The 22,048-nt window shown below is 47.5% G+C and overlaps 1 protein-coding gene across 1 annotated transcript in view; it reads left to right on the top strand.

Annotated features, from left to right (window-relative positions):
- The window catches only part of ZNF831 (zinc finger protein 831), a 72,340-nt gene that overhangs the window by 22,419 nt on the left and 27,873 nt on the right, over nucleotides 1–22,048 (top strand). The window lies entirely within an intron of this gene.

The raw sequence follows: 22,048 nt of genomic DNA, 5'->3' as shown, positions 1-22,048 counted from the left end.
CATCCTTGCTGTCCGGAGCCTGAAGTCCAGCAGGGAGATGGATGCATGTGGGATGATGACAAAAGTGTCACCACTGTGGGACAGTCGAGACCCTAAACTAGGGGAGAGGGTCCTGGGTGAGGATATTGAGAATCCAATATTGAGAAGACAACAAACGTCCTCAAGTACTGGCCACGGGTGCCCAGCCCTGTGTCCAAGTACAGATTCCCTCCAGGACCTGGAAAACCTGAACTGGAACTCTGGGTGCCTCTACTTTTCCCCCACGATTAAAGAGGAAGTTCACTGGATTCTTTCCACAGGGCCATTGTGAGGCTAAAGTGGGTCAGTGGATGGGCTTTCGAATGAGTGTGAGATAGAAGAATAGGGAGCAGTTATGATGTGAGGGCTGCAGGGAACATGCTTCCATGGGCGGTGGTAAGAGGGGCCCTCTCCATCATTCTCGGAAACCAACAAAGGATGAACTAATGGAGGCTGCTTCCTGGAAAAGGGCTATTTTAAGGTGCCATCGCTGGGCAACGAGGGCAAATCGCGTAATTTCTCTGGACCACAATTTCCCTCCCTTCCTCCCCTCCGCCTGGCAGTCATGAGTGCAGCCTTCGCCTTGCTGGTAGTGTGTTGACTGGGGAAGATGGAGACCGTATTTGAGAAGGTGGCCGGTCCCCTCTGGCCAGCGGTGACTGAATTACCATCCGTTCGTGGCTGATTGCTGTCTGTCTGGCTCAAGGGCTGACCCTCGGCTCTGCCTGCTGGCTGCAGTTTTGGTCCCTGGAGACAGTTGCCTGGGGCCCCTCCTCCTCCACCTCTGTGTGGCTCCAGCGCCCCCTGCGGGCAGATGGTGCTTCCATGCTGCCCCTCGACCCCCCCACCTCCAACCCCGACGCCCTCTCTGGTAGGCAGGCAAGGACGAGGATTAGTCTTTGGCTCAGTGAGAGTTTAAATCAAGGTAGGTATTTGCTCAACTGGATGGCCCGTTGTGGAAGGAAAAGCACTGTCTTTTTATGGAACGTCAAGGGTTAAGACCTTGTTGGGGGAGGCTGAGTGGGTGTAGACAAAAATGCAATCAGAGGGCTTCCCTGGTGGCGCAGTGGTTGAGAGTCCGCCTGCCGATGCAGGGGACACGGGTTCGTGCCCCAGTCCGAGAAGATCCCACATACCGTGGAGCGGCTGGGCCCATGAGCCATGGCCGCTGAGCCTGCGCGTCCGGAGCCTGTGCTCCACAACGGGAGAAGCCACAATAGGGAGAGGCCCGCGTACCGCAAAAAAAAAAAAAAAAAAAAAAATGCAATCAGGGCACCCAGCTTTGCCCTTTCTTCATTTTCTGTGGGTCCTCACCTTGAACTCCACTGCTTTCCTCCTGGTCAGGTAGATGCAGCCAATGGAACTGCCCATTGGGGTGTTCACGGGCGATACCACCTCCACAGCAGAACCCACCAGAACTGTCAGTTGTCCCTAATAGCAGTGCTTTCCCACCAGCTCTCTTCCCAGCACCCTAAATAGAGCTGAATCAAGCTGCTCCTGGAAACGCACATCAGCTTCCATGTTTCCATTGCTAAGCTCCATGCCAGAAACTGAAAGGGAAAAGATGACAATCCCTGCTCTGGATAAATGTGGTTCAGGGTGAAGACAGAGACAGGCTTGCTGGCCATCCTTTGCTCAAATCACGTGGGGAATGACACTGGTGGGTCAGTGAGCTCCCTCCTGGGAATCTTCTATCTGTATAGCGAGGCCGTTGTTGGAGGTCTTGCCCACCCAATGGCTCAGTGTGAGGATAGAGCGAGCTCGTGTGCGGCAGGGAATTTGCAGACTCCAAGGCAGGTGATAAATGTTGATTGTAATTATCTCCTGAGCATAATAAGCATACGTGTGTTAAGATCTGGCGTATGCTGAGTGCCGAGTGAGTGTGGAGCATGTGGTAACCAGCGTGCCTGTTATTTAGCAGAGGACAAGGTCAGGGTTGGAGGAGGAGCCCAAAGGGGGAGTTTTCTCGGGAGGGAGACGGCTTCTTCTGGAAATTCAGGTGTAGGGAGAATAGAACAGAGGCTTTCTGGACAGGGGAAGAAAATTGCCTATGGCAGCCGAAGAAATTGCCACAAACTTGGTCCAAGATGTAAAACACCTTGGTCCAAGGTATATTCTCTCCCAGTTCTGGAGGCCAGGAGTCTCGCTATCTCTCCGAAGCCTCTAAGGGAGGATCCTTCCCTGCCTCTCAGCTTCTGGGGACTCCAGGCATCCTTGGCTTGTGGCCGCATCACTCCAATCTCTGCCTTCATCTTCACAGGGCTTCTCTCCTGTGTTTCTGTGGGTCAAAGCTCCCTCTGTCTTTCTCTTATAAGGACACTTGCCGTTGACTTTAGGGCTTGCTCTAAATCCAGGATGATCTTATTTTGAGATTCTTCATTTCATGAGCAAATACCTTTTTCCAAGTAAGGTCACAGTCACAGGTTCTGTGGCCTAGCACTTGGAGGGGGAGGCATGATTCAACCACTAACCACTTCAACAACTTTCCCCCTATCTGGGAACCGACAGAAGGGACCTTAAAATGTGTTTTTAAGTGAAAAAGGCAGCAGCACCCATGAACACTCAATTTACAGTAATGCCCATCATCTGTGCTCTTAGGGTGTGCAAACAGTTTTGGCAGGAAAGTTCTATTATAAGCTTAAATCAGTGTGTATTCATTAAAACAGGATCACCCAGCCCCCCACCCAGCAGGATGTGTTCACACTTGCGGGGAATCTTGTCCAAGTGACTACAGGCAGCTTCGATCGTGAGACGGGTGTGTTGGGTAAGGGGCCCTATTTGCTTCTCTTTGGGAAGAAGGCCTGTGGCCGGCTGGATAGGGGGCGGGCAGGGCCTCTGAGTGTGGCTGTTTGGATGGTGCCCATAGGGGCTGAAATCCAGCCACCACTGGTTGGTGCAGCCTTTTGCTCTGACTGTGGGGCTGTCAACCCAAAGCAAGGAGCTCCTTCCTCCTTCTCCCAAGGGGGTGGGGGACACCTTTCCACACATTCTGCAGTGGAAGTGGTTGCCTCTTCCTAATTTACATGTGTACGCCATCTGCTCATGGTACCCCTGGGGGCCCCAGTGCCAGCAGAGAGACCAGCTGGAAAGCCTCTGATCTTTCATGGTCCTCTCCACGCCATCTTTCCTTTACAAGCTTCTCTTGGCCTCAGGAATGGCCTTTCTCCCTCCACATTGGGAGAATCCCACTTCTGTACACTTCTGATCTCAACATCAGCCTTTCCGACCAAAATCCTAAGAGCAAACTGCGGGCTCCAGTGAATGGGGGAGAAAACCAGCCCCAAACAGAAAAAAAATCAGAAACGAAATCTAAATGTGGAGCTAAGATTGAGAGGCCAAATGTAATGCAAATCCCCCTGGGAACCTAGTGCCCCTCCCCCCATGTAGGTAATAATGTTGCAGCAACAGCCCAGGGTGGTGACAAATGTCTGCACTTTCATGTTTGTTATTGGAACAGCCAGTTGAGTCAGAGGTCTGGGTCACTGGTGCCCATTTTCAAAGGGCTCCCTCCTGCCACAATGTCCACTCAGGGCAGATGTGAGCCTGTGGGGTGTGGTCTAAGCATTCGCCCGGGGAATATTAATCACTCCGCCACCCCCATTCCTTATTGAAGTGTCAGAGAGGGAACAGGGATGGCGGGTGGGGTAAACCAGCAAGCCCGGGGTGGACGGGCTGTTATGGACACCACTGGGTTGGGGGCAGGTGGTAGAGTGCATTAAAATAAATACCACCTGGAAATCAAAGGAGCTTGGGAAGTTTATTTACACCATCTCCCAAAGCCAATGTTTCACAGCAGAGTGACAGGCACTCAGAGTGTTGGGTGTTTGAAGACAGAGTGCTGTAACTTCAAAGGAACCTAAAGATGGGCCTTGGTCGCCCACCATTTACAAACAAATTTCTTGTCTCCTTTGACCTGGCAGGTCCTGGTTGGAGAGATCAGAGCTGGCTGCTCAGTGAGAGAGCTGACCTCACGGTGTGTGTGTGTGTGTGTGTGTGTGTGTGTGTGCGCGCGCGCGCGCACGCCCGTGCGTGTGTGCGCGTGTGCGTGCACGTCAGTATACTTGTGAATGCATGCAAACATGTATATTTTTGTGGGGGGAGGACCTGGTTTCCACAGCAGGACAATGATAGGGTGATCTGTTTTGGGTGACCTGAGGGGTTGTAACTTGGGGGAACTTGATGAAACCCAACAAAGAAATTGAGAATAACCTTTGCAGGGGAATTTCCCAATTCGAAGGTAGGGAAAACCTTTGGTCCTGATCCTTGAAGGCCAATTAGAATCAGCAAAACATTTTCAAATAAGTAAACAGGAATACTTGTGTCCAGGGGCCGAAATAAGATATTGTAACGGATTCTTTCTCCTCTTTATTTTTGGAGAAACTTCCTGTCAATAATTTATGAAAATGAGAGAGAGGATGTTTTTGAAAAATATCTTTTAAAAGGATGCTTAATTTCCCTCTACTTTCAACTATTCCAATAGCTTGGTACTAATCATTCGAATTAACAGATGGCTTGGTAGTGAAGTCATCTGCGTGCAGAAGGCCAGTGGAGTTATGAAGGATGGAGACCTAATTTATAAGATTTTATGGTGACTGGGATCTTTGAGACTCTCCTTAGAACTGAACGTTTTCATTTTTTTTATTTTTATTTTTTTGACTTTCCAACACCACTGAATTTAATATTTTTCTTTAAAAAAAATTTTTATTTTATATTGGACTATAGCTGATTTACAATGTTGTGTTAGTATCAGGTGTACAGCAAAGTGATTCAGTTTTACATATATATATCTATTCTTTTTCAAATTCTTTTCCCATTTAGGTTATTACAGAATATTGAGCAGAGTTCCCTGTGCTCTACAGTAGGCCCGTATTGGTTACCTGTTTTAAATATAGTAGTGTGTTTATGTCAATCTCAAACTCCCAATTTATCTCTCCCCCCACCTTTCCCATTTGGTAACCATAAGTTTGTTTTCTATGTCTGTGAGTCTGTTTCTGTTTTGTAAATAAGTTCATTGTATTTTTTTAGCTTCCGCATATAAGCGATATCATATAATACTTGCCTTTCTTTGTCTCACCTACTTCACTTAGTATGATAATCTCCAGGTCCATCCATGTTGCTGCAAATGGCATTATTTTATTCTTTTGTTTGTTTGTTATGAATGTCACATGCCTTTTATTTATTTTATTTTTAAATTTTTATATTGAAGTATACTTGAATTACAGTGTTGTGTTAATTACTGCTGTACAACAAAGTGACTCAGTTATACATATATATATTCTTTATATATATACATTTATATATTCTTTATATATATACATATATATATTCTTTTTCATGTTCTTTTCCATTATGGTTTATCCCAGGATATTGAATATAGTTCCCTGTGCTATACAGTAGGACCTTGTTGTTTATCCATCCTGTATATAATAGTTTGCACCTGCTAATCCCAAACTTTTAATCCATCCCTCCTCCACCCACTCTCCCCCTTGGCAACCACAAGTCTGTTCTCTATGTCTGTGAGTCTGTTTCTGTTTCGTGGATAAGTTCATTTGTGTCATATTTTATATTCCACATATAAGTGATATCATATGGTATTTGTCTTTCTCTTTTTTTTTTTTTTGTGGTATGCGGGCCTCTCACTGCTGTGGCCTCCCCCGCTGCGGAGCACAGGCTCCGGACACGCAGGCCCAGCGGCCACGGCCCACGGGCCCAGCCGCTCCGCGGCATATGGGATCCTCCCAGACCGGGGCACGAACCCGTATCCCCTGCATCGGCAGGCGGACTCCCAACCACTTGCGCCACCAGGGAGGCCCTGTCTTTCTCTTTTTGACTTACTTCACTTAGTATGGTAATGTCTAGGTCTCATGTTGCTGCAAATGACATTATTTCATTATTTTTTTATGGCTGAGTAAAAAAAATAGTATTCCATTGTATATATATACCACATCTTCTTTATCCATTCATCTGTCAATGGACATTTAGGTTGCTTCCATGTCTTGGCTATTGTAAATAGTGCAGCGATGAACACTGGGGTGTATGTATCCTTTCGAACCATGGTTTTCTCCGGATGTATGCCCGGGAGTGGGATTGCAGGATCAAATGGTAGCTCTATTTTTAGTTTTTTAAGGAACCTCCATACTGTTCTCTGTAGTGGCTGCACCAATTTACATTCCCACCAACAGTGCAGGAGGGCTCCCTCTTCTCCACACCCTCTCCAGCATTTATTAATTGTAGACTTTTTGCTTATGGCCATTCTGACTGGTGTGAGGTGATATCTCATTGTAGTTTTGATCTATATTTCTCTAATGATTAGTGATACTGAGTGAACTTTTTTAAAACCTAAATTCAGTGGTCCATCCCATCCAAGTTCCCAGCAAAGGTGTGGAGGGAGCTGGAAGTTTCTTTGGAGACATCAAGTATCGTTGACTTACCAAACGCCCCAGGCTGAATGTGACTAAGAACTGCAGCGTTGTTCCTATTTCAAAGAACGTCCTTCCTCACCCAGGGTCACTTCCAGATCAGGGCTGAGGTGTGGAGTTAGGTGGATTTAATCTCAGACACTTGAGCTGCTTCACTGAAGGGACTGGTAAAAAATGGTTCTTAGATATCAAGTAGTTGAACATCCCCAGGAGAGCAGACCTCCCCTTGAGGACAGTCCTCATAATCCAGACGTTCTTCACGGGATTCACCTCCCAGTCGGAGGTTGGCTGGGGAGGCAGTGACTGTCACAGGATGAGAACAGTCCCTACTAAACTGACTGCTGATACATTTAGACCCCATTCAAACACTTCTCTTTGTCTCTCTCCATCTCTCCTTACCATTACTTTCCATCCCTGCCCTTTAGATTGACTTTCACAATGTCATGTAAACTGATTGCCACGTGAAACCCCAAATCATGCTCAAGACATTGAATTTAATGAGATGGATGGGAGTGACCACTGGGTTGATTCATTCCCATTGGCAGAATCAGGTAATGAAGAAGAGAAAACAGGTGAGGCTAATTCCAGAGAGTGACGGGAACATCAAAGACTTAAGAGAAGCCCTATAGAAAACTTGAGGAAAGTCTAGAATATTTTTTGGATGGGAAAAAGTCTCTCTCGATGATCTTGCTCTGAAAGTAAATGTAAAAGTGAAGAATAGCCCATTGTTCTACCCTATGGTTTGGTGGAAAAATGTACTCTGCCCCCACCAACATTCGATTAACCTTTGTGGATGTTAACAATTAGCTCATAGCTTGTCACTATAACCCACAAACTGGAAGTTTGTTTTACTTTCATTTTTGTAGGTTCATCTGCTTATTTTCACAACATTAGGTTTCATGGTTTCTCAAGATAAATTCTCCAAGTCCTTAATTTTCCACTGTTTACTGTGAAATTTTGGTCCCCATTGTGAATGAATTCATTTTTCGTGGTCTTTCCTCCCGGTCAGTGATCTCAGCTAATAAGGACCCTGTTTGCCCAGCTGATAAGTCATCTTCTCCTTTGCACAAGGTGCCTGGCAGAGCCGTAGTGTTTGTTGAATGACCAACTGAACAGCAGAAGTGAGTCTCCTTATTTTAAGCTTCCTTTAAGCTCACCTTCAGTTGAAAGGACATTCAAAACCAGCCCCCAAATCTTTAAGAATGAAGGAAAGGGCATGCAGTTTGGAGGTTGTGTTCCTGATGGTGCTTTGGGGATGTGTCAGCAATGGAAGAATCCAGTGGGTATCGAGTTTGGATGGCGGTGGGCTAAGCAGCATAAAAGCAAACTTCATCGTTCTTTTCCTCATAAAAGAAACTTCCTTATCTAAAAAAAAGTTCCAGCTCCCCCTACCCCCTTGCTAGATTCAGGTTTGTGGAATCGCCATCTTCACCTGTAAGGATCATCTAATGCCACCTCCGCTTTACAGGTGAGAGCTCTGGCGAGACAAAGATGGGAGCTTTGAGCCGGCAGGTGTTCGCTCTGATGTCTTTTAACTTGGGGTCCTCTCTTACACCACAGGGGGACCAAATCTTGAGTGGGGGATGTGTTTCCAAAGCCAGCAGTAGTCAAAATTATCTTTGAAAATTCTACAAATCCATCATAAGAGTATGAACGGTGTCTACAACTCTGAGCAGAAATACTCAGGCATAACATGTTTGAGGACCATTGAGGGAAAGGAAGGAAAGAAAAAAGGCAGTCCGTCCATCCGGGCTGCTTTGACAACAAACAGCAATTTCTGGTGAGGAATGCTCAAAGGTCCCAGCTTGGCCGTGTGGTGTATGCGATTTTGTTTCAGCATGAAGTGTCTGAAACTGTGATGACGTCTTCCTGGACTGGCTTGTTGCCGGGGGATTAACTGAGATGTTGGATCTGTGTAGGAGGTAGTGAGTTTCAGAACTCAGGGTTTAAGTTGAATGTGTGATGGGCCCCTGCTGGGGCGGTTTCTCATCTTACCTGAGCACCTGTCTTCCTGGTGCCACTTTAAGAATTGGGGGGCCGTTCTCCACTTGGCAATTACGCCCGTGTAATTAACGGTCAGAGAAAGACCATCTTTTGTAGCTTAAGGGGAAGTTCACCACTAAGCTTGTTATGAAAACGATCTCTCCGCTGTTTACTTACCAAGTGAGGGTCTTAGGGACTTAGGAAGGGCGGCTTTGCAAGTGCGTGTTGTGTGCGCGCGTGCGCATTTGTGTGCTCGCATTTGAGTGTTATTTTTCCATTAGGAAAAGCAATTGAAAAACCCACACGTCCGTACAAAGTGGGTGACACCACCTGAGCAAAAGCCACTACTGAGATTCTCTTTTGTTGTGGTTATACAATTCCTGATGCATCTCTCCTGATGAGGTCACCGCTCTGAAATGAAGACTTTTCTTTCCAGAACGTGGGGCACGGGGGCGGTCGGGGGGTGGTGGTGAGCGCAACGTCATTCAACTCTGTTTGCATTTCAAGTGGGACATTCTAGTCTCTGGGAGCTTAAAACCCATCAGCAGCCACAGCCCTGTTACCCTTTTCCTAATATCACAGTTATTGACCCTGGGCTGCAAAAAAAGAATCTCATAATTAGGTTTGCCCTGTTTCTGTGTTTATGTGCACATCTCTTTCTCTCTAGCCGATGACATATCAACTTTTATTTTTTTTATTATTGAAATCCTTTGTGGTAAAAGGACCTGCTCCATTAACTGAGACCTGTTCTATTTACTCCGATGCTGGGATACATTAAAACATTCCGTGATATAAAGAGCGCTCTTATATATTTCCTTAGAAACGCATTTTGTGGAACTGAATGGAGAACACTGATGTGGTTGAGGTTAATTATTCGGGCTTTTGCCGGGCACATTGGAAGCTGTGCTGCTTCTGCCGGTACACGGACTAAAATTGGAACGCTGAAGAGGAACCCAGCGTGGCCCTGTGCCCAGATGACACATCTGAAGTCATATTGATTGAGGGAGATGCTTTATTGAACGATAAGAACTCCACCGAGTTTCTGGGTTTGCAATTTCCTGCAGCTGGCGTGGCTTCTGGCAGTAAACACCGTGTGATTCGGGGCTACATTTAAAAGTGAGATTTTAGAAAAATCTCCCAATAACTAAACTCAGAGGGCACTTTCAGTTTAGGAGCTGCACCCACATCTAATCACCCCAACAGACTTGTGATGAGTGACTCATTCTCATTTTGCAGAGAGAGAAACTGAGACTCAGAGAGGCATCCAGTGACTTGCCCAGGGCCACCCAGATGATGAATCTGGGGGTCCATGGTGTTTCCTGCTGTCAGAAATGTCACATCTGCATGTCACCTGTGCAATTAGTTGCTTATGTGATCCATTTAAGCTCACTGACAAAAACCATAAATACATTTATTAAAAAAAAAACTGTTTATTGACACCAAAAATGGAAAGCCAATATCACATGCCATTAAGAGAACTTTACAGAAAGAAAATGCTATGAACAATATTTTCTTGGTAAATAAATTCTAGCTAGACTGTTGTGGGCAGAAGACCAAGAGCCCTAGGTACACTCCCTTTGCTTAAAAAGAGATTTGGAAGCGTTAGGGAGGTGATAGAGATATATTAGCACGCAGCTGAGATGGTCTTCTTTCCCTAATCAGAGGGATGTAGGGAGAATAGCTTTCTCACTGGGTGATTCCATTTTAGTTAACACTAAGCTTGTGACTCACCGCCCACTGGGGGTCTGAACCCCTCCCTGGGACTTTCTTGTGCTGTCATATCCGCTTTTCTCTGTCAGTAAGATCCCCCTGGCTTCTATGGTCCTATCTGGGATTTCCTCAACTCTTGTAAGGCCTTCACCTGTATCAATTTAAACTCTACATTCAACAGAGTTGGCTGTAGAGGCCATGGACCAACATTCTGCAAAGACCCTGCTTGCAGACCGAACCTTTTCTGCCTCATGGGGGTGGGACTTGGGGGTGTCAGAGGTCTCTGAGGCAGGTTCAAACTCTGCATTTGTAAGAGTCTGAGATGGGGCTTCCCTGGTGGCGCAGTGGTTGAGAGTCCGCCTGCCAATGCAGGGGACATGGGTTCGTGCCCCGGTCCGGGAAGATCCCACATGCCACGGAGCGGCTGGGCCCGTGAGCCATGGCCGCTGAGCCTGCGCGTCCGGACCCTGTGCTCCGCAACGGGAGAGGCCACAACAGTGAGAGGCCCGCGTACCACACACACACACACAAAAAAAATCTGAGATGCTGACCCAGAGGCTTCCGTGGCTGAAGGAGGGATGGTACGAAATGCCCAGGGTGCAGAGAGAGGAGGTGGGAGGGACCAGGCACATCTGAGACCTTGGTGTGGGCTCATCCTTCTCCTGAGGAGAGTGGGGAGCCATTGGTGGATGTGGATGCAGGAGAGGAGGGCAGAGGGAAGACCATCCAACGTAGGTGCAGGGTGGAGAGAGGCTTGGGGTAGGTAGAGTGGATACCTAGGAGACTGATGAGAAAGTTCCTGAAACAGGTTGGGCAGGTTTGCATTGAAAAAGAACTTGGAAAAAAGGGATGCTCCACCTAGAGGAATAGAAAAGTTAATTTATTAGTTTTTAGTTATGCATGTAATCATGAACCATGCTTCTTTTAACACATTAAAATACGGTAATAAGGCTCATGTTCACTTTGACCACCACCCCCATTCACAATGGCCCTCTCAGATAAAACTACAGTTTGGAATTAGGAGGGCATCTGCCAGATCGTTATTTCTGTGCACGTGTGCACATGTGTGTGTATGTCTGTGTTTAACATGAGTGGTACCACACTGCCCATCTCATTGTGCAACTTGCTTTTGGTTAACTCCACAACATTTTGTGGTCTTCCCACACTGTTAGTACATATAGACGTATCTCAACAGTGTAGGTAGGGACAGAGTCTCTCGGGGTGGGGCTGCTGTAATTTTAGCTGGTCGTTCTCTCAGTAATGGACAGTTCCTCACTGCCAGTACTTCACTATGGCCTCGTGCTCTTTGGATCCACTGTCCATGACTCCCTGACCCAAGCAGGGGGCTTCTCTAGGGAAGACCCAAGAGGAAGAATCACTGGGTCTTCCTTACGTTGCACATTTAAAAAATTTTTATTTTATATTGGAGTATAGTTGATTTACAATGTTGTGTTAGTTTCTGGTGTACAGCAAAGTGATTCAGTTATACATGTACATGCATCTATTCTTTTTCAGATTCTTTTCCCATATAGGTTATTACAGAGTATCGAGTAGAGTTCCCTGTGCTATATAGTAGGTCCTTGTTGATGATCTATTTTATATATAGTAGTGTGTATATGTTAATCCCAAACTCCTAATTTATCCCTCCCCCCACCCTCTTTCCCCTCTGGTAACCATAAGTTTGTTTTCTATGTCTGTGAGTCTGTTTCTGTTTTGTAAATAAGTTCATCTGTATCATTTTTTTTAGATTCCACATATAAATGATGTCATACGATATTTGTCTTTATCTTACTTCACTTAATATGATAATCTCTAGGTCCATCCATGTTGCTGCCAATGGCATTATTTCATTCTTTTTTAGGGCTGAGTAATATTCCATTGTATATATATACACCACATCTTCTTTATCCATTCATCTGTCAATGGACATTTAGGTTGCTTCCATGTCTTGGCTATCGTAAATAGTGCTGCAGTGAACGCTGGGGTGCATGTATCTCTTCAAATTAGAGTTTTCTCCAGATATATGCCCAGGAGTGGGATTGCAGGATCATATAGTAGCTCTCTATTTTTAGTTTTATGAGGAACCTACATAGTGTTTTCCATAGTGACTACACCAATTTACATTCCAACCAACAGCGTAGGAGGGTTCCCTTTTTTCCACACCCTCTCCAGCATTTATTATTTGTAGACTTTTTGATGATAGCCATTGTGACCAGTGTGAGGTGATACCGCATTGTAGTTTTGTTACATTGCATATTTTTAATAGATATTTCCAAGTTGCTTTCTATTTCACATTCCCATAAATAGCATGTTAGAGTACTTCTTTCATTGATCTTATCAAACTTAAAAAAAATCTGCAAGATGGGTAAAAGATGCTACCTCGAATGCCCATGGCCAGGAGGGCCTTTCCACCTGTGCCTTGCATCCCACTGGGGGGGGTCCCTTCCCCAGATAGACCATGAGGAAGGCTGGCATTATCCAGTGGAAAAAAACATGGAGGGATGAGTAGACTATTTTGTTTTTAAATCACAGAGAAGTGAGTTTCTCTTGACCAAACTTTAAGTCCACTGGGTACAATTTGATGTTCTCTCCAAATATTAATAGATTTGTTCCTCGGCCAAGGCACGACGTCTTAGTCTGCTCCTAGAGAGGTCTGTCACTGCAAAGGACACAAGGCCACACGGGACTTCCTCTGTGCCGAGCCAATTCATTAGACCCGGTGAGCAATTTGCAGAAGAGATTAATTGATTTGCAGGCTGCCCAGCACTGAGTGTTACTCAGCTACCTCCCAGAAAGCTCAGGCCGCCCGGGAGCTCGACAGAGCAAACAGTAATATGTGAGGCTTTAGTCAAAGGTTGAGCGTTGTCTCCATTCCTCATTATAAACAGAAGCCAGAGCGATGAAGTTCTCAGCCCCTTCTGGTTTAGTGTGGGATTTGGGGCCACAGTCCAGGCTCCTGGAATAAAATGAGAAGGCTCGTGGAGCTGCAGCTGCCAATCTGATAGCAATGTTTCTCTTTGCAAGCTGTGATTATCCCCAAACAGACACCTTGCTTATCTTGCTCTGAAAAGTTGCTCTACCAGAGGTGGAAATTTCAACTCTGCATGCCTGTATCAGAAAGGACTCTTTGGGGTGTGGGGAAGAGACTGAATTGAAATTGACCTAGACAGAAACATTCATCATCTCATGGGACAGAGAAGGGGGCTTAAGGCATGGCTGGATCCAGAGGTACCAATGATGTCACTCGGACTCAGTTTCTCTCCATCTCTTGGTTGCTCTTCTGGGTCAGTATCACTGGCTCCTCTAGTACCTACCCTGCCCGAACATGCTTGACTCCTTTCCATAACCCAAGTCCCCAAACTGAATCCGGGTGGCCTGGTTGGGGGTAGGCGTCTCTCCTGAACCAGTCACTGGGGATTTGAGTGGCCCCTGTCCTTGTATGGAGGGACGGGTTGGGGCCACCTCCGCTACAGCCCTTAAGAGTAGAGGAGAGACAGTTTCCCAAAAGAGTCGGGGCCCAGATGTCCAAACCGCCTCTTACTCATGGCTTAATGGAATTCAGCATCTCTGTGTGAGCAGTCATTCCCCCTGAGAGGGGGGAAGCACAAGATGCCATGAGTCCTCTCCTCAAGGAGCTTGGGGACCAGTTGGTGGACTGAGACACCTTGGTGAAATAGATGAGAGTTCCTGTACAATTAGCGGGGCCCGCTCTGTGCCAGGCAGTGTGTGGGAGCAGAATGAGAGGCAGACAAGAACACGACACTACCCTGTCCTTAGGGAGAGCCCAGTCTGGCAGAGGGAGCCGGCACAGACTGGTAAACAAGTCATTACACATGCAATGCGGTAAGCTCGCTGATATGATTAAGCTTCCAAATGAGGGATCCTGACAAGACCGGCTGGAGCAGGAAGGGAGAGTGGGCTAGCATAAACAGGAACAAAACAGGAGGGGGCCGTGCTCATCCCCAAGGTCCCTCCATCGGGGCACCCACTGCAGGAGGAGTGCGACCCCCTACGGAGACCCGCAGCCTGTCCCTCTTTGTCATTCCTTTTCTCCTCTTTGGATCATACAGGATTTTTTTTTTTTTTTCTTTTTGCGGTATGCGGGTCTCTCACTGTTGTGGCCTCTCCTGTTGCGGAGCACAGGCTCCGGATGCGCAGGCCCAGCGGCCATGGCTCACGGGCCCAGTCGCTCCGCGGCATATGGGATCCTCCCAGACCGGGGCACGAACCCATATCCCCTGCATCGGCAGGCGGACTCTCAACCACTGCGCCACCAGGGAGGCCCATCATACAGGATTTTTGCCATCCACACTAAACTGTTGGAAATGGAGGTGCACGGCACTTAACTACTATTTACTTATTTACCTAAAATGCTAAGTGTTTCCCTTGGCAATCGCTAACAGATTCCTAAAGAAACAGGGCGACAGGATCTGAATTCTGATTTCTGCGCCAACAGAAGGTGGGAGGGCAAAAGTGGCCAGTGCACTCATGGCCAGTTCCACTGGGGAGGTGGGAGGCCAGGGCCGTAGAGTCATTTAAAGAGGTTGAAATCTGGATATTGGAAAGATAAATGTGTATTATGTTAAAAATTTTTAAAAACAAAAGAGGCACCTACCTTCAATCCCAAACCTGAAATGGAGACTGCTCTGCTTTGGAAGGACTTTCTGGAAACTGTCCTCACCTTTGCGTTGGGAGAGCCCCTTCTCAGCAAAACCCACAAAAGGAGTCCTGTTCTAGAATTTTCTATGTCGAAGGCTGGTAGACAAATGGAATGAGAGGATGAAGCAAGATGAGAAGTGATGATTTCAACAGACCTGCAGATGGGGGACAAAGTCATGAAGGGTTCCGGGCTCCCCTTGTTGGATCTTCCCACCTCCACTGTGACCTGGTCTTCAGGAGGGGCAAGGCTGCTTTGGTTTTGGAGACAGGTGGCCTTTAGGGTTAATTCTAACTAAGGGATTAGTGGCAAGGGGAGGCAGAATGGTGTCACCAAGGGGAAATACTGTTATATAGACCAACTACATGGAGTCCTAATGAGAAGGCCGTTCTCAATTCCCTGTTAAGCCTCTTGCTTACATCACAAAGGAAGTCTTGTTTTGATGCTAATATGTCTTTAACACCTGCCCAACTAAAAGTCTTTACTAATCTCCCTTTGAACAGACAAAGGTTGGGTTTCAACCTCTAGCTAGAATTTGAGAACACAGTTCTGTTTTTATTGTTTGTATTTTGACAGGGGCCTTCTCAGGCCAGATACTTCATCTCACCCAGCTTCCTCCTACAATAGGCCTTGAAAAACCAAATACTTCCCTCTCCCTCTCTCTCAGCCTCCCTTAGGCCAAGAGTAGGGCAGGGGAAGAAACTTTGTTTTTGGAGTCAGAAGAGTTCATTTGAGTCCTGACTTCTCCTCTTACCACTTCCTTGGCCAAGGTCATCCCTTCTCTTTCCCTCAGATCCTCATCTGTGAAATGGGGCCATTTCTGAGTCCGCAGGTGTCCGAGACATTCACCTATGCTGACTCACTAACCTGGCCCTTGAAAAGCCTATGAGAGCAGTCTAGAAATATCCCACTCATCTGTCCAGAGGACGGTTGAGACACCCAAGCTACGTGAGATGGTGAGTTGGAAAGATGCTCTCTCACCTGTAAAGGACTTTGTAGGTGTGCTGGTTATCCTGGCTCACAGTGGGGGACCATGGGCTATATCTCCACCCAGGTCTGGGAAAGACATCTGCAAGTCAAAGCGATGAATCAAGGAACAGTGAATTTCAGCTAGGGAGCTACGTGGTATTGAGCGGACACTTGGGGGCACATGAATTTATGCACTTGGATACAGATGGTGCTCTCCCTGCCGGGGTGAGACTGGCCCCAAAGGTAGAGGAGACAAAGGGATTTGAATAATCCTCTGCTCTTGCCCCATCCCATCTCACACCTCCCTGGCAACGATGAGCTCTTCTTAGGGACACTGTCTTCCTCTAAATAAATGCATTCTCGGTGGCCTTCACCCCACCGTTGGATGCTGGCAGGGAGCATTGGGGAATCTGGTCCAACAGGCATTGCTTCCTGCTTGAGCATTTGGAGAGTTTCCTCCAAATGTTTTTCTTCATCTCGTTTTCAATATGGCCCCATGGGGTCAGGAGGGGGATGTCGTGGCCATTCTCCATCCTAATTAGAAGTCTTGCCCAAGTTCAGACATGAAGGAAAAGAATGAAAGTTCCATTCCAAGGTTTTTCCTTTGCTAAAACTCTTTCAATTTTGGCTTGTTTACTTCTCTAACTTCCAGAGACACGAAAAAGTAATTTCCGTGCCCCCCTCCATACCGACATTAGTGATCATTTTCAGTCATTTTCAGCTCTCCCTTTTTGCTAGGAGGCACCTGGCATGCCGGGAATGGACAAAAGCCATTTTTCTAAGTACTCGCGTTTGAAATTATTAAGTGTTCATTAAGCACCCCCGGGTGCAAAGCACTCCCGGAGATGTTTGTTTCTCAATTTTCTATAATTTCCTGACTTTTTCCCTTCGCTAAAGGCAGAGTGAAAAATGAACGCAGTGCATTTGAGTCTCTGAATCATAGTTAATGCGCGACGCCCCCTCCCTTAACCGCGCTGTTTCTCTCCTGCCCCCTCTTGTCTCTTTTCCTATCAATCCGATAAAGTTCTTATTCTTTTTAACCCCTACTCAGGGGCTGGAACTTTTTGTTTGTTCCTGACTACCTGCCGGGAAGAAATGAGTGCAAAAGCCGTGACCAGCACTCGCCCGGGACTGCGGGTGGGATCGATGGAAAAATCGAGAAGGCGGCAAAGGCAGCCTTTGATGGGCAGCGGGGCCGCGGGCAGCTCTGCGGCATCGGAGCCGGTGCAGGATGAGCTCGGGCTCAGCTCCCGGGGGGCCCTGCCCCCCTGATTGGCATCAGGGACCCTCGAGAACCCCAATCTCTGAGTGGACCCTTCTGGAAACACACAGAAGCCCGAAGACCCCCTCCTGTGCGCCCTCACACCCCGTGATGCTGAGTCTTGCATGAGCAGAGAGAAAGGCTGTTTTTCTCTTTCTCTTTTTTTTTTTTTTGACAACAACCTCACATAACCTCAAAAGTTGCCCATGAATTTACCAAAACTTTTTAAATGAAACTGTTCTAACCTCTGATGGGGGTTAAAAAAGAAGCCCTGGGAATTTATTACCCGGAAAAAAAAAAAAAAAAAAAAGCAGCACGACTTTTTATTTGATGTGAAATCGTCTTCCAAGCTTCAAGGGCGCCCCCTAGCGCCGGCCTGCGAGGAGCAGGCAGCGCGGCTCCCTCTCGCCCGCGAGCCCGGCTGAAACCCCAGCTCTGGGGTCCTTCTCTGGTGGGGGGGGGTGTGCTGATCTCTGGACAGGACCTCGATTCAAGTTCGGGGGAAGCTGTGCTCTCGGGGAGACCTGCTCTGAATACCAGGCGACCCCTTGGCCCGAATTTATTTTCTGTTCTTTGGAATTCAGGTGACTACAGCCCAAGGATGGGAGAGGACAGTTTTGATCCAAGAGCCCGAGTGCTGTTTGAAAGAGGTTGGGCCCCCGCTGAAGAAGCGACTCTGGCCACTGTCTCAGCACACAGGCGACCCTGGCTTTTTTCCGGTCGTTTCATTGCTCTCATGTAAATGCTACCCAGATGTGCAAGAATAACAACCGGTGCTAAGAGGAGCAGAAGCCCTAGCCGAGAAGGGAGCGTGGGGGGTGGGGGGGAGAGGAAGAAAAGAGCAGGGTGATAAGACGGGGGTAAAATAAAGGACTCAGCGGGGCGGGAGGGCAGGCTGCCGGACCTTTTCGGGGCTCCCTGTCCCAAGGTATGTGATGCAGGATCCAGGATCCTGCTGCAAACGCAGGCTCCGGGCTCTTTGCACACCGAACAGGACTTTTCGATCTTTTCGTGCCAAGTAGATGAGATGCTTCTATCCTTCCCAACTTGGAAACACACCGGTTCTCCTTCAGAACTGGCCGTGTTTTTAAGACGCACACGTTAAAAATATTAAAAAGCAAATATTCTAAACTAGGGATGCGGGAGAGGAGAGAGCCTGCGGCAGCCCCCCTCGCAGGAGCACCAGCGGGGCAGCGTCAGGAGGGCGGGCTCGGAGGGGAGCTGCGGTCCCGCGTCCTCCCAAGGCGTCTCAGCTGCTCCACACCTCAGTTTCCCCATCTGTGCCGTGGAGACGATAAATAACAGTATCCGTTTTGTTGGGCTGTTGACATATCACATATCACATTTAAAATAGGGCTTAGCATCATATTTTACGGTGAGCATGCCAGCTCCTGTTTATTAATCTATCTCTAGAGAGAAGCCAGAGACCCAGACTTTTCCATTAAGTTAAATCTCCCAATTTGTACTTGATGGGAATGAATTCACATTAAAAAACAAACACATACATACACAGTGGTCTGAGCCCCGGTAGAGTCAGGTACTTTGAGACCTTTACTTGGCAGGCTGCCGGGAGGCATGGGAGGGGAGGGGGGATAGAGGAGGGAGCTGGCTGTCACCCCTCCCTGTCACCTACTACCCGCACATCCGGGACACTTGAGCCAAATGCTGAAGCCAGTGGCGTCACAGTTCTTTCAGGGTGAATGGATTTGGGGGAAATGACCCCTTTTCCTCTCCCCCCACCTGTCCCCCCGAGAACGTGGGAGGGGACCCACTTTGAGTCCATGCCCACCAGGAAGCCATGATGGAAATGTGTTGGCATGTGGGCAACCACGGAGGAGTGGGGGGAGGGACTTCCCCTCCTTGTCCCTGGAGACGCCGCTTGCCCCTCCTGACAACCGTGTGCTTTTCACCAGCCCAGGTGCCTTTTCAGCCTTGGTGTTTCAAGGCACATCTTGGCTTCTGTCTTCGGTTTGGTGACATCCTCTGCCAGGCTGGCTTCTCATAAGTTCCTGCACCAGGAGAGGAGAGCATGGGGGGGCCTCGCCTCTGCTTAGTCCCCTCCTGGGTTTCCTGTGTCCCCTCCTGATTGGCATGTCCTTCTGCCCTGATGCCTGAGCACGTGACTCACTGCCCATCTACTCTTACTGCTTTGATCGCTCTGGCTGCTCTTTGCACATGGCCCAGCCCTGGGCAAGGTGCTTCCTTCACTCGGCCCTCCATGCACTCAGAGGCCACTTACTGAACATCTATTGTGCTGTGACATTGTTCCTTGAAGGGCAAATCAAGCCCATTTCACTGAGCTCCCATTGTCTCCAAAAATGTTGAGAGTTTAAAGCTTCTCCAAGTGTCATAGAGAAAACAACACCAGAAATTACATGGCACAGTGATTCCAAAAAGCATTAGAGTACCGAGAGCCAGAGGCACGAATTCCCATTTATCTTTGTTCAGATGGAGTAAATAGAATATGTTACTGATTTTTAAAAATCCACACATTAGTGGTTCAAAAGAAATTGGTTTTGTGTGTTTTAGTATGAAAGCAATTATTTTCCTTTTAAAACTGCTTCCTGGGTCTGTACGGGTTTTTTTTGGTTTTGTTTTTTTTCTTTCCCTTTTCATTCTGCAGAGCAAAATACTGCATGTTGCTAAGTGGAGGGGGAAAGGCTCTTCATTTTTCACTTGTTAATCTCTATCTGCTTTACCTTTTAAATTCTATGTTCTATTGTGTTTAATTCCAATTAATTTGGATTAATTTAAGTAACATTTCATTATAGATTCAATGCATACATATTGTTTTTTAAACTAAGAAATAGGGAACATTTTTAGTGACTTTTAAGTCATGCTGCATCAAAGCTAAGAAAATCCACTTAGCCTGGTTTAGTCTGGAAGTTTCCTTGAAGAGGAAGAGGTTCTTTTTGATTGTGTTTGCTTTTGTTTACCTTCCCCCATCTCTCCTTGGATTATCTGCAGCTCGTTTAGTAAGACCTGCGTTGGTTCTGACAGCTTGAGGCTTTCAGTGCTTCTGAGGACAGAGGACATATTTCTTTGCTTCCAGTTTTGCCACTCAATAAATTTGAGGAGTCACGAAGCCGTCATCTGTGTAGTTAGATAAGGGAGAAGATGATTTCTCTATTATTTTGCTTAGAAGAATGGGAAACTAGATGAATCACTGTCCTTTGGAAGGGACTCTTAATAGAAGAAACTGGCTCCTTTCACTGGACTCATGGTGTGTGCCCACACTGGATGGTTTTCCAGGGGCTGGGAGCAGACAATCAGGGCTCAAATTTTAAGTCTGTCACTAGGTGACGTTAGGTAAATCCTTAATCCCACATTCAACATGGTTAGGAAGGGGCTGGGGATCCTGGGGATCCATGGCACACACCCACCTCCTCCTCTGGGACAGAGGAAAGTAAGCAATGTCTGTAAGAGTCAGGAGAACAGTTTGTCATGGGTTCTAATTCTTGGCAGCATGGGACCGAACTCCAGCTCAGAAAGATTTAAGCACGTGATTCCTCATGAAACAAAAAGCCCAGGGACTCAAACAGTATCACCAGAGTTAGGGTTAGAGGTTTATCTCTCTTCCTATCTGAGTTAGCCGCCTTCTGGGTGGCTTTCATTCCTAGGCACGTGGTGGTCCCCAGAGGCCCCAGCGTACATCCTACCCACTTAGCAATTGCGGTAGGGAGCGTTCTAAGTGAAGTCCAGCACTGACTCTGACTTAGTGAGATTTGGGTCTCATGCCTAGCCCTGAACCTTCTGTTTGTCTGGATCAGTGGAATATGCCCACTCCTGGAGATGGGAGGGGGTGGTGTTGATTATAAACCAGCCAACTCATATGGAGAAGAGATGTTCCCGGAAGGTGGAGGAAAGGCTGCTGAAATCAGAGAACAACCCACTCTTGGCGTCCTAGGTAGAGGAGAGCAAAGAGCAGGCCAGTTGCACTCTGCGTGCCGTGGGCTACAAGGTGACGGTTGTAGTCAGTACCACTGGTGCCCTGCCCAGATCCCTTTTCGGGCCAGGCGCCCACCCATCTTCACGTCCTGGCTGCTGCCCTCTCTTATCTGTACCCTTCTCCAAAGGATGGGCCCTTGGCTGATGGGAATTACTTTGCCCCCAACATACACACAGACCCTGGGGTTGGTCCACAGCCCCTGACTGATTGATGGAGGGATAGGACCACTCAGCCCTTTGGCCTCCGGGTGGGATGAGTTTTGTGATACAATTCACACTCCAGAGTTCCCTGTGGGCGTCTCCAGAAATCCTTGTTATCTAACTTCGTCTGGCTTCTCTCACTCATCTCAAGTTTCTCTCAGGTGGGCCCCCTCAATAAGTCAGTTACACAAGAGCCCAAGATACCGGTTATTTTTTTTTTTTTTTTCTTTTTGCGGTATGTGGGCCTCTCACTGTTGTGGCCTCTCCCGTTGCGGAGCACAGGCTCCGGATGCGCAGGCCCAGCGGCCATGGCTCACGGGCCCAGCCGCTCCGCGGCATATGGGATCCTCCCAGACCGGGGCACGAACCCGTATCCCCTGCATCGGCAGGCGGACTCTCAACCACTTGCGCCACCAGGGAGGCCCGATACCGGTTATTTATGAATCGAGAATCACAGCTATTCACCACTTACTCCCCAGTATAAGGCTCTCCCCTGTTTTCTCAACACAAAGATCCGAAGGAGTTTCTGGACCAACCTGAAATACAACATCAAGACGGAGATGAAGTAGGCAGACTTCTACTTACAGTATTTAATGTATTCAACTGGTTGCACATAGCCCTTTAAATCACACATTACATAAAATATCGGTGTGGCGACATTGTGTTTTCTAGTCACATTTCACGAAGCCATTGTAGCTGCACTTGTAGCATGCATCTTTGAGATGGCTTTTGTCATCGTTAGAGCCCCTGGTTTGAGTCACCTAATAGAGATTTCCAAGGGCAGCATCTTCACTTTCATCCCAGCTCTTTGAGATTTAGTACTTCTAGAATCAGAGTGCAATGCCATCCTAGAAATTTATCCACGGCCCTGAGCACCCATTT

This window comes from Mesoplodon densirostris, chromosome 16 (genome assembly GCF_025265405.1).
Source record: "Mesoplodon densirostris isolate mMesDen1 chromosome 16, mMesDen1 primary haplotype, whole genome shotgun sequence".
NCBI classification, from domain to species: Eukaryota; Metazoa; Chordata; class Mammalia; order Artiodactyla; family Ziphiidae; genus Mesoplodon; species Mesoplodon densirostris.
The sequence above is the reverse complement of the archived record's forward strand: the minus strand, read 5'-3'. Positions and strand labels throughout refer to the sequence as shown.